The sequence below is a fragment of the Rosa rugosa genome, chromosome 1 (assembly GCF_958449725.1).
Source record: "Rosa rugosa chromosome 1, drRosRugo1.1, whole genome shotgun sequence".
Classification (NCBI taxonomy): domain Eukaryota; kingdom Viridiplantae; phylum Streptophyta; class Magnoliopsida; order Rosales; family Rosaceae; genus Rosa; species Rosa rugosa.
Genome location: NC_084820.1, coordinates 38,051,632 through 38,066,640, shown reverse-complemented (window position 1 = coordinate 38,066,640; position 15,009 = coordinate 38,051,632). Strand labels below are relative to the sequence as shown.

General features: G+C 40.3%; 1 long non-coding RNA gene across 4 annotated transcripts; it reads right to left on the bottom strand.

Annotated features, from left to right (window-relative positions):
• Nucleotides 1–4,276: 4,276 nt before the first annotated feature.
• On the bottom strand, nucleotides 4,277–6,713 carry LOC133736675 (uncharacterized). 4 transcript variants are annotated; one of them, XR_009859663.1, is made up of 5 exons: nucleotides 6,385–6,713; nucleotides 6,160–6,302; nucleotides 6,022–6,081; nucleotides 4,898–5,297; nucleotides 4,277–4,690 (listed from the first exon to the last, which is right to left on the bottom strand). It is a non-coding gene; the product is annotated as an uncharacterized LOC133736675 (long non-coding RNA). The 4 variants fall into 4 exon arrangements; XR_009859664.1 differs by having other exon boundaries at nucleotides 4,936–5,297; XR_009859662.1 differs by having other exon boundaries at nucleotides 5,235–5,297.
• Between the last annotated feature and the right edge of the window lie 8,296 nt (nucleotides 6,714–15,009).

Sequence of the window (15,009 nt, the reverse complement as noted above, 5' to 3'; positions counted from 1 at the left end):
CATTAAACGATTTACTCATAAGGTCACTTTTGTCCTTGTTATTTTCTTAAGCCGCTGTATGTTTATCTTTCTCATAAGCCCACCTATAAAAAAATAAAAACAAATAATTAAAAGTAAAAGACACATACAAGAGTGTGAGTGAGAATGAGTGAGAGGCCATTTTCTGTACATATTGTTTAAAGATAAACTCCAAGTTATTGAGATATAGTTCACGATAGGAGGAACAATTATCATATTTAAATCGGTAATTAAGATGGCCACATTCACAGAAAAACGGCGAAAAAAATCATTTTAAAAATCATAAGTCTTTTAGGCTCAACTTGTTGGTTCAAATAGAGATGATCTATAGGCATGGTTAAGTTTGATGGTGAGATGAATTATTTACATCGGCCGATGAATTATTTATACTGGTCTGTTGTCGAAAGGTGGTCAAGCAGATGAGATCTGAGTTGGTCAGGTTTGGCTTGACAACATAATAGCTTCTGGGTTGGAGCAGTAGTTTTTTTTTTTTTTTTCAACTAATAGCTTTTTTATTCGTTAATAATAGCTTTCTAGTTTGGGGACAGTACCTTTTTAATTTAGGGCAATCGCATTTCGGAACATGTTAGCATTTTTCTACATAATGAGAATATTCAGTTCATTTGCAATAGTTTTTCAAAAAATGACAATAACTTTTCTTGAAATGACAGTAGCTTTTCTAAAGAATGAAATTTTTCTATATAATGGTAGTAGCTTTTCGGTCATTAAAAAGTAGTTTTTTTGGAGATGATAGTAACTATTCGGACACAGTGGATCTTTTAATAAAAAAATTAAAATTAAAAATATGGTGACATTTAAAAAAAAATGAAATTTTTAATATTTTGGCTTCTTTTTTTTTTTTTTTTTTTTTGAATAACTATTGCCTAAAATTCAATATTTTTAGCATTTTGTTAATATTTCTTGAGTTTTTTCAATTGGAAACTCTAAATTCAGTAAATTGTTCAAGTAAAACCCTAATTTCTGTTTGGCCCAAACTCTAGGTTACTTGACTTAGTGGTAATAGGGTTTAATTAGAAGAATCTAGAGATTATCTTTTCTTGTATGATTCAGACTCTATGCATTGTAATCCTCTATATAAAGAGGCCCCTATTATCAATGAGAATACACAGCAAATTCCTCTCAATTTCTAATTCCCTAAAATACGTTATCAGCACGAAGCCCTAACCTTGAAACCCTAAATTCGTAGCCCTCAAATCCCAGAAACCTCCGCCGCCCACCTTGAAGCTCTTAACTCCAGGAACCCAGAACCGGCCGGTTGAACACCGAACCGGCCACCGGAAGTAGCGAAAGTCCCTCTGCCTGGTTCAAAGCCTTCCTCCCAGCCCCCTGCAGCCATACTCCACCAGAAGCTGCAACCTGATCCCAGATTGCCGGAACCGGAAAACTTATTCCCGGAACCGGCCAAAAGGCCCTCAAACCAGCAACCAGAAGTTGTCCCATCTTGAACCGCCGGCAGCACTTCCAGATCATCCCAGCCCCTGCTTCAGTCAACCCAGCCCAGAAGAGGACCAGCCAAGGCCCAGAAGCGAGCTCGCATCCCTCAGCCCAGAAGCAGAATGAGACCTGACTCAGCCCAGAAAGGAAGAAGCAGGCCCAAAGCCCACTGACGTCTGCCCTGCGTCAGCACCCACGTCCGCGTCTGCGTAAGCACCCAGTCAGCTCCCACGTCAGCACCAGATCCGCCACGTCAGCAGTCGGTGCCACGTCAGCAGCTCCGGCGACATGTCACCGCCAACCACTTTCCGGCGACTTTTCCGGCCAAATTTTCCAGCTACCTATTTCGAGGTATTTTTTTCTAAAAGTTCCCGTTTTTTTTTAGAGTTTTAAATTCAATTTCTCTTCCTTTTATCGGGGACTTGGAACCTCCCTTCTTCTACCCCCCCCCCCTTTCTTCTTCATAGGGGAGACCAAAAGCCGAACTGTAAGGGTTCGTGCTCAAGCTTGGAGCTTGTAGAGTCCTCCAAACTTAGGGTTTGTTGAGAAGAAAAACGATCGACCACATACGTCATTGTTTCGATCTAATCCAAAACCCCTCTTGGAATCGGATTTTCTTGGAAGCGACTACGCTTAAAAAATCCCTAATTTCTTGGAAGCGACTACGCTCAGAAATTTTATAGTTTTTCATGGTAGCCTTTTTCACTCCGAAACTAACCATATTTTCTTGTTGTTTTTCAGGATGAGTAACCTGAACAAGTTGAGCTTCGCTCCACTAGAGACAACAAACACAGGATACCACAAGTGGGTCCGTGATGTCCGCCAGCATCTTAAGGCTGATACGATCCAAGAGCCAAGTCATGACGTGCTTACTCATCAACAAGCTGCTGCTTTTGAAGCAAATAGAGCTACGAGAGAGGCTAATGAAGCAAAAGCCATCATTCTCATGACAAGGCACATGAATGACGCGCTCCAAAATGAGTACCTCAATGAGGAAGACCCAAGAAAACTATGGGTAGAACTCGAGCAGCGTTTTGGCAACGTCCGTGATTCTCTGCTTCCAGACTTAGAAGTGAGGTGGCATAGCCTCCGCTTCTGTGATTTCAAGTCTGTACTTGACTACAATTCAGAAGCACTTCGTATCAAGTCTTTGATGGAATTCTGTGGACAGAAAATCACTGATACGATGTTGATCTAGAAGACTCTCTCCACCTTCCCCGTCTCTGCATTGATGGTAGCCAAAAACTATCGGATTGATGTCAATGCTAGATGCATCACAAGATTTCATGAGCTAATTGGTGCCATGAACGTAGCTGAAAAGCATGACAACATACTTGTGAAGAACTATAACTCTAGACCCGTGGGAACCAAGTCAATTCCGGAGTCTAATTATAGTCGCGCCTCCAAGGGAGGACGCAAGGAGTGAAACCCTAAGAATATGGATAATTCTGGAAGTTCTAGTCCATATTCTCGCCCCAAAGAGGAAGGAAACCGCCATGATAGGCGTACACAGAACCGTGGAGGAAAACGCGTGAAGAGAGAAAGAGGTCAAGCCTCCAGTTATGGTGGTGATGCCACCAAAGGCAATAACCGTCCTCAAAGCGCTCCCAAAGCGCCTCGATCAAGGGAACCTGACCATAATGATGTTTGTCTCAGGTGTGGACTACCAGGACATTGGGCAAGGGCGTGTAAAGCATCACAGAATGTTGCAAACGCATACAAGATGTATCGTGAAGCAAGGGAGGCAAATTACATGGAACAAGAAGATCAAGATGGTGATCTCGATCTAAGGGTGGAAGACTTCAAGAATCAAGACCCAGAAACTGGCGATTTTGATTAAGTCTTTTTATTTTTCAAGAGATGTAGGCAATTGCCATATTATTTTTAGTATATGCCAATGGTTTAATCCTTCTTCAAAGTAGGCGTACTCAATGTAAATGTGATGTCTAGGAAGGTTTTGAGATAAGTGGTACTTAAGCGAGCTTTGCTCCACCGACATCTCTCTACTCACCTGGTCACATTTGCATTGGAATTACTGAAAGAAGTTGGACGACGGTCATTGTTTTGCATTAGCTAGTTTATTGGATTAGATTTTCCTTGGTCAAAGAAACGATGATGTAATTCCGTTTGGCTTATTAATAAAAGTTGAGTTCTTTTCTTTATAACTCCTTTTTAATTACGAGCTTTTTCTTTTAGGAATGGACGAGCTACAATGTCTTGCGGATAGTGCGACTACGCACACCATTCTACGACATAGGCAATTATTCTTAGAGATGTTGCATACATATTCCTCTGTGACTACGATGGCTGGGCCATCAGGTTTAGTTCAAGGACATGGAATGACCCAATTCCTATTGTCAAATGGCACCTTGATTAAAGTCGCAGAAACTCTCTACGCTCCTAAGGCAAATCGAACCTTATTGAGTTTTAAGGATATAAGAGCCAAAGGATTCCATGTGGAAACGCATCATGAGAACGGAAAAGAGTTCCTTTGCATTACCTCTAATGATTGCGGACGAAAGCGCATCTTAGAGAAGCTTATGTGTCAATCTAGTGGACTTTATGTCACTACAATTCGACCAATTGAATCCAATAATGTCATAAGAGAAGATCTCTTGGATTTTGACACATACTGGCTTTGGCATGACCGACTAGGACATTCTGGTCGTGATATGATGCTCCGTATACTAAAGACTTCACACGGACATCCATTCTTCAAAGTGAGAAGAAGCAAGAATCGAAAATTGATTCCTGGACTTCACAAGACCGCAACAATTGCAGCATCTGGCGCCGCAGCTGTAACGCCCCAAGCTGCACCTCACCAGCTTAAGCACGTCACAGTGCCGCGAGCCTCTAAAACATAAACCGAACGCTCGATTTACATTCTAGAGAACCGCTAGGCATTTTGTTTGAAAACTTTTCGTATAAACACAGCGGAAGCTACAAATATTTTTGAGGTGAAAATCCTTGAGTTGCTAAAGTTTATTTCATTCGTCTAGAACTTGAAATGAATTCTCACACACGAGGTACGAACTTCAAGGAAATGAGAACTCAACCAAAACTAACACAAGGCTAACTATCAACAAGTCTCGGAATACGAAGTTCAAGAAATAGAATCTAGAACAAGGTCTAAACGACAAAATTTACCGAACTTGTTCCACACACCCAGCTCCGTCCGCTATTGTCCCGTCACCAGTGCACAGTACCTGCATCCACACTGTTGTAGGGGTGAGCTTTCGTCCTCGCTGCTCTACAGGAACTCTACCACGACTAGGTTTGAAACCAGCAAATATATCTTTGGGATCCCAGTATGCAAACATGCTTAAACCAAAGATTCCAAGAAACGACAAACTTTATAAGATTTTATAACTTAAAAACTGATGCATGATGCTTTAATAAATATGGCGCCAAATCCAAATATTACCTGATGGCCGGTCCCATAGACCCACTACACGACCTTACCTCAATTTAATTTATCACCAGGTAAGCGTAGCGAGAGCGTCCGCTACCTAGCTACACACACGGATCGGGTCGTCATTGCGATCGCTCACCGTCCGACCGGTGTAACTAACCCTCCGGAGGTTTTGGGGATCGAACCCAAGGAAGTCAGAGCCACCCTTCGCTCTCAAGCCATCACATTTCTCACATGGTTTGATTAGTATGCATTGCATTTGAACATAACCAAACCATACCATCGAACATGCATCATTTAATAACAATATAAGAAAATCACTAACTGAGGAGAGTCCTGAATCCCCTACCTGGATTCTGATGCTTATCTTTCACGCAGTTCGAGAGTCACGAACCTTCCGTTCCTCGGGTAACTGGAGTCCCAAATCCGACATAATGATCGTTAATAATTCGTCGAACAAGTAATTAAAATCTCGATGACTAACTAATCGTTCGACTAACATTCCTGGTTTGACTAGGATTGACCATAGTTTGACCAACATTGACCAATCACCACAAATTCAATAATTATCCCAATTATTGAACATATCACTTCAAATTGAAGTATTGACTAATTTCCATGCTTTTAACATATCCTTTCTCATTCTATTCGTAGCATATATAGTAATTCGTTCGAACTACTATGGATACCTAACCTTATTCCATTCTCGATTAAGGTGTGGATACTAAGGACACCCAAGCTTCATAACTTGACCATTTTTCGATTATTCCACAATCAATTCATAACTTCTGTACTTTTATTTCTTAATTAACAGAAGCCAAATTTCCGACCTAACAACAGTCAATTAAGGTATCAACAATACTTTACTTCTACCATTATCCAAGTAAGGTCTAGCACACCTGGATATCCAAGTAAGGTCTAGCTCACCAGGATATCCAAGTAACTTCTGGGAAGCAAGCCCACAAGTTAATTAATCCAAAGTCAGAAGGTATTTCTTAACAAGAAACAAACAATCAAGTTGACCAAGATATCAACCAACGTTCCAGACAACAAAGAGCTCAATTGTAACCAAACTTGGATTGTTATTCTTACAAACAATCATCGCAATTAATATATGGTGATGGATTCTAGCTCACCTGCCCGAAACACCTTTGTGAAGCAAGCTCCCCCTACCTATCACTACTCCAACATCCAACCTGCCGAGTACCAGATTTCTACTTTAATTACAATTACACCCAACTAAGAATTTAATCCAATCCAAGAATGCTTCTTACCTCAATTCGATCAATACCCAGTCAAAGAGCCTTCACCCAAAATCCTTCTTCTTCGATTTATATATTGCACAATCCACCTTTTAACTGACAAAAGTTTTCGATCAACTCCAGCTCCAATCCTCTACTCTTTTCCAATCCCAAACCTTGATTCAAGAAGAACTATCAATTTCTCAACCTTATAATCAAATCGAAATTACTAGAACACCAAGGATGGGTTGGGTTTACCTTAGGAGTGAACTGATCTCAGTCTAAATTCCGAAGCCCAAGCTTCTACACTAGCAACAGAAGGAGATGGGGACTTCAGTGGCTTCTAACCCGTTGCCATGGTTAGTTTCTCCATTCTTGACAAAAGTGGGTAAGAAAGGTGATTTGGTTTTGGGTGTATGCAGATGAGATTAATGGGTGTAATCTGTGGTTTCTGAGGATGGTTTGCATGCAAGTGACGGAAGAGTCTAGAGTTATAGGTGGAGAGCGGTGTCAGTAAGATGGTAACCGTTGTCTGCAGGTAATCTCAACGCGTGGAAGTCTCAAGCCAGGTGTTCACCTTCGGACTCCCTAATCTCAAGTGACTCAACAACTTATATTTTCTCACACTAATCCCCTATAAGCTGATCACTCACCCCCTTAATCCCAAGTTACAACTAATCACACTAGGCCCAACTTCACCGAAACAAATCCAACCTTACTACCACTTCCTAGCTCAAATATTTCGGAATTAACTCAACTTGTACTAGGCCATACCAAAGCCCAACAAGAACCTTTAATTCCAAACTTAACCGAAAATTATTTTACCTAATCGGAACTCGCTCGAACTTAAAATTCTTATAAATAAAATTCGTAACCAAAGCCTGAGAAAATTCAAAGTAACAAAACAAAATTACCGGGGCTCACAGCAGCCGTCTTGGGGCGCCATAGCGCCACCCAAGTCCCATGTGACAACGCCATAAATGGCGCTACCCATGGTCATGACGCCATGGATGATCCTTGCCATGGTCAAGACGTCATGGATGCCACTTTCCATGGTTCCAACGCCATGATGGGTGATGTAGTCACACATTTTGCTTCTAATAGAGCTACCGACGCTCAGGCCCAACCAAAATCCTCATTAGTTGCTTCTAAGGCCCCTCGCTTATTTTGCAAAGCCTGTTCCTTCGGGAAATTAGGACCGAGACCGTCCTACGCAAAGGATCCTAAAATACTCATTCCGTTCTTACAGAGAATCCAAGGGGATACCTGTGGACCAATTCAACCATCATGCGGACCTTTTAAATACTTTATGGTATTGGTTGATGCGTCGACACACTGGTCACATGTCGCGCTGTTGTCCACTTGAAATGCTGCTTATGCTAAACTCCTCGCCCAGATTATCCGTCTATGGGCTCACTACCCTGACCATCCTATTAAGTCAATTCGACTTGATAATGTTGGGGAGTTTTACATCGAAAACGTTCGATGACTATTGCATGTCACTGGAGATTGATGTAGAGCATCCAGTTCCCCATGTTCATACCCAAAATGGTCTCGCAGAAGCCGCTATCAAACGACTACAGATGATAATACAGACATTGATTATGCGCACCAATCTCCTTGTTTCTACTTGGGGATATGCAATATTGCATGCAGCGACGCTAATTCGTCTACGACCCACTGCAACCCAATCTTACTCTGCGTTACAGCTAGTGACTGGGTACGAGCCTGATATCTCGCACTTACGCATTTTTGGGTATGCCATTTATGTGCCTATTACGCCGCCACAGGGTACTAAGATGGGTCCACAACGACGAATGGGCATCTATGTTGGATATGAATCTTCAACTATCGTCCGCTACCTTGAACCCTTGACAGGCGATCTCTTTACCGCTAGATTTGCGGATTGTCACTTTGATGAGACAGTCTTCCCATCGTTAGGGGGAGATAAGAACACAGATGTTCAACAGAAACGACAGGAATTGTCGTGGTCTGTCCTCACTATGTCTCATCTCGATCCCCGTACCACACAGTCCAAACTTGAAGTGCGAAGAATAATCGAGCTCCAGAACGTAGCAGACACTCTACCTGATGCGTTTTCTGATGTTGCCAAAGTGACGAGATCACACATACCTGCTGCAAACGTGCCTGCAAGGATTGATGTCCTGAATAATGGACATAACGCCACTCATGTGACACCAGGAGATGGCGCCGTTGCCCAAAATGGTAATGATGTAAAGTCTATGGCCGCAGGTCCCGCAAGGAAGCGCGGTAGACCAATTGGTTCGAAGGATTCTCGCCCTAGAAAGAAAGCAAATGAGGCACAAACAAATCCTTTGATCATCGATACTCAAAATCTGTCCCATGAGAATGTTCCGGATTATGGTTATATCCAAGAGACATCATTAGGGGACACCTCAATGTCAGAACTTATCCCTGAGAATGTAGAGATCTCTGTAAATTACACTAGTGTACATGGGACGTGGGAAAGAAACTTTATCATCATTGATGATGTATTCGCGTATTCAGTGGTGCGTGAGATTATTGAGACCGATGACATCGAACCACGCTTCGTTGATGAATGCCAACGTAGAGCAGACTAGCCAAAATGGAAAGATGCGATCCAGGCAGAACTTGATTCTTTAGCGAAAAGAAATGTATTTGGCAAAGTTGTACCAATACCGCCCAACACCAAACCAGTTGGTCACAAATGGGTATTCGTTAGAAAGCGTAATGAGAGAAACGAGATTGTAAGATACAAAGCTCACCTTGTGGCGTAAAGCTTCTCACAACGCCCTGGAATCGACTACGAGAAGACCTATTCTCCCGTAATGGACGTTATAACGTTCCGCTACCTTGTCAGTTTGGTAGTTTCCGAAAAGCTGAACATGCAGCTTATGGATGTGGTTACTGTGTATCTATATGGGGATCTAGATACAGAAATATACATGAAGGTCCCAGATGGACTTCAGTTACCCAAATCAAGTGGCTCTAAACCACGGAGCGCGTTTGCGATTAGATTGAAACGCTCACTATATGGATTGAAACAATCCGAACAGATGTAGTATAACCGTCTAAGTGACTACTTGATTGGTAAGGGATATGTCAACAATGAACTATGCCCATGTGTGTTCATAAAAAGGACAAGTTCCGGATTTGCAATAGTAGCGGTTTATGTCGATGACATGAATATAATTGGCACCCTTAAAGAGTTAAGGGAAACCGCTGAACACTTGAAATCCGAGTTTGAGATGAAAGATCTTGGGAAAACACAGTTTTGCCTCGGTTTGGAACTTGAGCATCGTAGAGATGGTATCATGATTCATCAATCAGTTTATACCCAAAAGATGCTTAGGCGTTTCAACACTAACAAGATTAAGCCTTCAAGCACCCCAATGGTCGTCCGTAGTCTTGATCCAAAGAAGGATCCATTTCGTCCAAAAGATGACGATGAAGAATTGTTAGAGGCAGAAGTGCCCTACCTAAGTGTAATAGGCGCAATATTGTACTTAGCACAATGCACAAGACCGGACATCTCATTCGCTGTGAACTTACTAGCTAGATATAGCTCTGCGCCAACACGACGCCATTGGACTGGTTTTAAAGATATCTTTCGATACCTAAGTGGTACGATTGATGTGGGCTTGTTCTATCCCTACAGAGAGAACATGGATTCGGACCCATCAAATACCAGGGACGTCACACATGATGGACTACGTTCCCTCTCCCCATCCCAAAACTATATAAGTGTTTTGGAGGGTTTTGCTGATGCTGGGTACCTCTCTGACCCACATAAAGGTCGCTCCCAAACTAGTTATGTTTTCACCATGGGAAAGACCGCGATATCTTGGAGGTCTATAAAGCAGACCTTAGTCGCTACCTCTTCGAATCATGCAGAGATTATAGCTCTTCACGAAGCAGTTCGTGAATGTATATGGCTTCAATCCATAGTTACGCATGTTCGAAGCAATTGTGGTCTGAAGTCTACCACAGATGAGCCAACGAGCATTTATGAGGATAATAAGGCTACATCAAAGGCGACAACACCAAGCATATATCGCCCAAATTCTTCTACAATCAGCAACAACAGAAGCTCCTCAAGATCAAAGTGAACCAGGTTCGATCTGAGGACAATGTGGCAGACTTGTTTACTAAGTCATTGCCTAAATCCACGTTCGAGAAACATGTGGCAAGAATTGGCTTGCGGAAATTATCTGAACTCTCATGATCGTAGTCATCAAGGAGAGGCGCAGACATCAGGAGGAGATGTCTACATGTTCGTCTCAAAGCGTGAAGGGTGTGTTGTGCTCTTTTTCCCTTTCGATCGAGGTTATTTTTGTCCCATTGGGTTTTTGTTACTCGGCAAGGTTTTTAGCGAGGCAACGAGAGAAGCACCGCGTTTGGGCAACACAAGGGGGAGTGTTCAAGTAAAACCCTAATTTGCGTTTGGCCCAAACTCTAGGTTACTTGACCTAGTGGTAATAGGGTTTAATTAGAAGAATCTAGAGATTATCTTTCCTTGTATGATTCAGACTCTATGCATTGTAATCCTCTATATAAAGAGGCCCCTATTATCAATGAGAATACACAGCAAATTCTTCTCAATTTCTGATTCCCTAAAACATAAATTAATTTATTACACCTCATTCTTTTCTTGAATTTTTAAATAACAATAGCAGAGCCCACACCCTATGAAGGTATTACACCTCATTCTTTTTTTGAATTTTTAAATGACACTAGCAGAGCCCACACCCTATGAAGTTATTACACCTCATTCTTTTCTTGAATTTTTAAATGACACTAGCAAAGCCCACACCCTATGAAGTAGTGGGAAGTTTTTTTTCTCAATGGTAAAGTAGTGGGAAGTTTCTTTCCTCCATGTTTATAACCATTTGCTTTCTTTTTATTTTATATTTTTATTTATCATATATTTTATATATTGACGCTATTGTCCTTGATAATTAATTTTATGTTAGAGTATATTAATTTTTTCAGGGCTATAATCGTAAAAAAAAATCAGTTATGGAGAGCAACCTCTCCTCTTTTAATAATAGTATAGATTGATATGACCTAAGGGGTTTGGTTTAGCAAAAACCTGGTTAGGCTGCCTGCAGGTTGGGCGAATGTGAGCTGGATACTCAAAGAGGTCCAGTGTTCGATCATCCGCTTGAGAAAAACACCTATTCGGGAGAGCTTTATCCAAATTAGGTCATGGCCAAATCAGGTCCCATATCGGAGTGATAGCACACTTTGCCACCATTTTAGAATCAAAATAATAGTATAGATATGTAGTCTTTCACAAAATGACTATTATAGACAATAAATTACGGAGAATGGAATTTACACTCTTTAATTTGTAATTCACACTTGGAAGGAGATCACCTGTCCCCAAATTTCCTCTTGCAACCTTGTCTCACAAATAAAAGTTTGAAACGTATCATAATACTTAACAACAACTAACTCCTTTAACTCATTTCAGATTCCCTATCTCTTTCTTGATTAAGATTGAATTGCACTCGAGAAAAATTTCAGATTTAGTTCAATTCGATTATCACTTTCACAAGATCAAGATGGAGATGAAAGAATAGTTCCACACTCACTGAATGTAACGATAGCCAACACGATCGAAGAATTGCACATTCTCTAGGAGCCAGCCATGTTATCTGTGTAGCTCTAAAAGCTCTATGTTTCCCCGAGATTCAAATGCAAATTGAGGCTTGGGCTTCGGCAATGGTTGATTTGGTTTTCCGATTCTGAGAGAAATCGAGAAGAGATGTTGCTTTCTTTTCTTACCAAACCCAAGGTGTGAGATTGAAATTTTATCAATTCAAAAGCTTCAAGGATAATCTAAAAGGTGGGAAAATTAGTATGAAACTAGATTAGAAATTGTCAAGGATCCCTAAATATCTGCATGGTGGAAATTAATTTGAGTTTGGAGAACTTGAAGCTCCAATCCCTAGTCACAACGAAGGGAAAAAGTTGAAGTGAAATGTAGCCTTGTAGGTGTTGGTACTCTACTATTGCAGGTGATGGGTAATCTATTATTGTAGGTGATGGATAATCCAGCCTTATAGGTGATGTGTAGAATTGAGGTCTTCACGTCCTATTACTGGTTCTTCTGGGTTTATTCTACATGTTTTTTTTTTTTTTTTGTTCTAGACTTTTGTAGCTTTGCTCTTAGCTGTATGTATTGTTGCATTTGAATCATCTGCATTCTCTTACTCTTTCGAACTTTTGATAGAAGTATTTCCAGTCCAAACATATTTTTCTGTCGGTTAATTCTCTACAATTTGATTTAATTCGAGTCTAACTTCCCTTCAATTATTCAAATTCATACATGTTCAAAGCCTAACTTCAGGTTTCTTTAAATGCAAAATTTGAGTTTGGAGAAATGATAAGCTTGATTTTATAGAGGAAGAGAATATTATCAAGATAATTAACAGCACAAGGAAAACTGGGTTCATTGTTATCAATGGGTTTTCATCTCTCTTGGTCCTCTTGGATCCATCTTATTTATCTTTTTTTTAATTTCATTCTGTAATGTGCTAACAGCGTTACCTGTCATTAAATAAAATGATGCGTGTCAAAATTTTATTCGTGAGACAAGTTTGGGGACAGGTGATCTCCTCCCTCCACACTCCCCTTCTAGTTTTTTAATAATTTTTCTTCCCTCGATGTTTTCTATTCTGAAAATGTCCTTGCCTCTGATTTTCTTCATTATAGTTTCTTAATTAATTGGGCATCTACAATTTCTTACTATCTTATCTTGGTATCAATTACTATTTTTTATTTTCTATGTGATTTGATGCAATTCGGTAAGGATCCCCATGTTTTTTAATGAAAATTTTGATTTGGATCATGCATATATTTTATGATCTATGTGTGTGATGGTGATTATAATACTGGAGTTGGCTTTAGAGTTCAAAGTTCTTCTCCAGACGAAATTTGAGAAGGTAATTATGGTCAAGGGGAACCAAAAGACTTCCTAGGCCCAAGATAAACCCCTTCGGCGCATGTGAAATGCTCCAACTGTGCATTGCAGCACAGTGCCTGGCCACTTTGACAGCTTCGGGGTTCGAACCTAGATTGGGGAGCACACCCAACTAGGCAAGAACCACAAGGCCACTTGCAGTGGTTGGTAATTATGGACATATTAACAGTCAAACTTGTAGTTGACTACCACGACGAAGTGGTTTATGATGCATGGGGAATCTAGAAAATTGGATATATATCAGTACCACTCCCTCCTCATTTCGCTATTATCTCAATTTATTTCAATCTCTTTACACCAGCATTTTGTTGCTTTTAAGGGATTCTTTCTCAGTTTCTAAATTTATATGCAAATAAGAGATAACATGTAGCCAATGCAATGAAGACTTAACAAAGAGAAAATATGAAAAATTAAATTTCCAACAAATATATAAATTAATAATTGATGAAAACATTAAAAAGTAGCACATATAAATTTATAATACATATAAAGAATCTTTTAGTTAACAACTTCTATTTTCTCAATTCACTAATTTTTATAATTGATTCTCAATTCAAACCCTTGTTAGTAGTAATATTCGGTACAGGTATTAATGTGAAAAGTACGTACTTGTATAATTCGGTGATTGTAGATCAAAAAGACTTTTAAAAATTCGGCCATAAAATATCGAAACGGCAAATTATAAAATTCGATACGTACATGTTTTGTTGGGGACATCATGGAGTATGAATGTGTATGCAATTTATGGATGATGTGCCCTACTCCCAAGTATAGGAGGTCAAGTTTTAGTAAATGGAAAGTGAGAGGATCGTACCCAAGGGGATTGAGTAACTCTATCCTAGCTAGATCACCGTGAAAAGAAACTAGAAAACACATGTAAAGTCTACATTTTTACAAGTTCACAACCTTAGCCCTTTGGAAGCTAAAGATCATGAGTATGGTATTAACAATTGTGGTAATAAGCGGCTTGGTTGATTTTAATTTGGATAAAGAAAATTAAGTTGCATAAAATAAAATAAACAAATAACAATGTAGAGACTAAATCAATGAGAAGGATAGAGACTCAGGCATTGCACCTAGCCTTACTCATGCACAAAATGTAACCCATATTTGATGTAACAACATGCTGTAACAAATTTCCCCTTAATGCTTTGGTGAAGCAGTAATACCCCGAAAATTAATAAGTGAAGTTGTAATACCCCGGAAATTAGTTATTAATTTTCAAGTGTCTTTCGGAATTTATTTTGTTGATTGTTGTGCGATTAGTTGGTTCGAGGGTGAAATAAAAGAATTTCGGACGAATATTTTCTCGAAACACTTTATTTTCGAGGGGTCAAGAGTTGACTTTTATTCGTTAGGTTTCTCTGAAAACTTCCTTCACAAAAGTTGTAGAGCGTATCGATACGAGTTCGTGGACATATGGCACACAAAAATCAGAGATCGTATGAAGAAGTTATGCGCGACGGAAGTTATTTCAATTTTTGGAAATTTTGTATAAATAGAAAAAATCAGAAATTTATTTTCAATTTTCTCATTTGGAAACTTTCCGGAAAATTCCGGAAACCATTCTCTCTCTCAGCCATCCAAACCCGGACGAGAACCCTGACCCGACCTGGCTTTTTCTCCCAGCTCCAGTATCCTCCGACCGAGCCACCTGCACAGACATGTTCGCTGCCACCTCCCCGTCCTCCCTCTGGCGAATCGGAGCAGCGTTTCCGACCCGGTCGGACTTCCCGATTCCAGCAGCGGCTGGGCGCGATCCTTTCATTTTTGGAATCTTCTCCTCCTCTAGATCACAATCATGGCAGCCTTGAAGCACGATTCGAAGTGTCTAGGGAGAAATCACGGTTTGAAGTTCAACGGTTAGGATTTTGTAGGCTTGATCTAGCTCG